The sequence below is a fragment of the Propithecus coquereli genome, unplaced genomic scaffold (assembly GCF_000956105.1).
Source record: "Propithecus coquereli isolate 6110/MARCELLA unplaced genomic scaffold, Pcoq_1.0 Scaffold146, whole genome shotgun sequence".
NCBI classification, from domain to species: domain Eukaryota; kingdom Metazoa; phylum Chordata; class Mammalia; order Primates; family Indriidae; genus Propithecus; species Propithecus coquereli.
In genome coordinates, this window is record NW_012138969.1 from 142,128 (window position 1) to 143,748 (window position 1,621).

The 1,621-nt window shown below is 35.7% G+C and overlaps 1 protein-coding gene across 1 annotated transcript in view; it reads right to left on the reverse strand.

The window, feature by feature from the left end:
- Nucleotides 1–1,621, reverse strand: part of LOC105806753 (hemicentin-1-like) — a gene marked incomplete at its 3' end in the record, with an annotated part of 144,142 nt that overhangs the window by 132,455 nt on the left and 10,066 nt on the right. The gene's annotated exons all lie outside the window — the stretch shown is intronic.

The window sequence follows — 1,621 nt, forward strand, 5'->3', positions numbered from 1 at the left end:
TAAACTTTGCCGATGACCTATTCCAGGACTTACAATCATTACCATTGAGGAGAATTCTTTTTCTGCTGCAGTTTAAATTCAATCATGGCCTCTGTGGATATAAAGACTAAAAGCGATCATTATCTCTGACACAGGAGCCCTTCAAATAGTTGATGATAATTAAGTAGTTATCAAAAAATGTATCAAGACCCCATAACAATACTCTTAAAAATTATCGGGGACCCTAGTGAATTATTATTTATGTGGATCATATTTATTTGCACTGTATTTAGCATTTTAGTAACCAACCCAAGAAATTTAAAAACATACGCACTTATTTTATAATAAACTCATGACATTTTAACATAATGAACATATTTTATTTAAGAAAATTATATTTTATAAAACAAGAGAAATTTAATGAGAAGAGTGGCATTGTTTCACATTTTTGCAAATCTCTATAATGCCTAATGTCTAGCATAATAGAAGACAGCTGAGGGTTCATATTTGCTTCTGCATTTGCCCTGTTAGATATCACATAACATACAGCCTTCAGAAATTCCATTATTCACTTGTGAGACAATGAGAGTGAAAAAGACAACATCTTAGTATTATTATGAAAACAGTTTTGATCTTGTGGATCCCCTGAAAGAATTATGGGAACCCCCAGAGATTCAAAACCACATTTTAAGAATCACCAGCCCAAGTAAGTAAATCCAATTTTTAAAAATATTTTACCAGAAAATTTTCATAAGATTTTAACAGTGTCTCTGATTTTTGTTTGAACCTACTCTATGTGGCTCATTTCTAAAAATAAAAGTTCTAAAATTTCCAGATAGCATTTATATTTATGGAATCCCTTTTCTCTGATAGTCTGAATGAAATATAGTTCATTTTTTTTTTCCAAACACCAATTTTATTCAATCAGAATTGTGCCAGAAGAAAGGTATAAAGAAAAAGTTATTTTTATGGTGAAGGCAGGAACTCTTTCTCTCCATCTTTATCCTTTCCATAAGGTAGGATTTTCCTAACCTTTCCGGTCTTGTCTTCAGAGGAGCTGGGATAGGAAGGCCCACCTCTCCACAACCCCTTCCATTTTGGAGCCAGTCTGCACGTGGAGGAGTTTGCTCTCTACCTTTGCTCTTGGTGGTTCCTGACTCCACTTAGGCAGTCACTTGTCTACCTGTGACTGGGGGGATAAGTTGGCCTGATCCTGGGGTCCAGGATAGCTCTGCCTATTGTTGATGAACCTCAGGAACATGTCTTACAATATGGTCAATCAGTATCTAATGCCTATGTTCTATCTCTGTTGGTTCATAACTTGGACAGAAAAATGGTATGTTATTTACTGGACCCACTGAACTGTAATGGCTATGGTTAAGAGGAGAAACTCATAGGTAGTGAATTCCTAGAATCTTCTCTGTGGTGGCTGCATGGCTCTCTACCTCCTCCTTTAGTTTCCAAGCTATCTGTGGGGTTAAGACTGGCATGGAGACTAACTTACTGAGGAGAGTAGTATCAATGTGGAGAATAAAAGACTTTCTGTGTGACTCTGCCGTATACAGGCAGAGAAATTGGTATGGTACGTAACTTTTTCAATTTGTATTTTAATCATGAACTACTGAATGACATTTAAAATTTA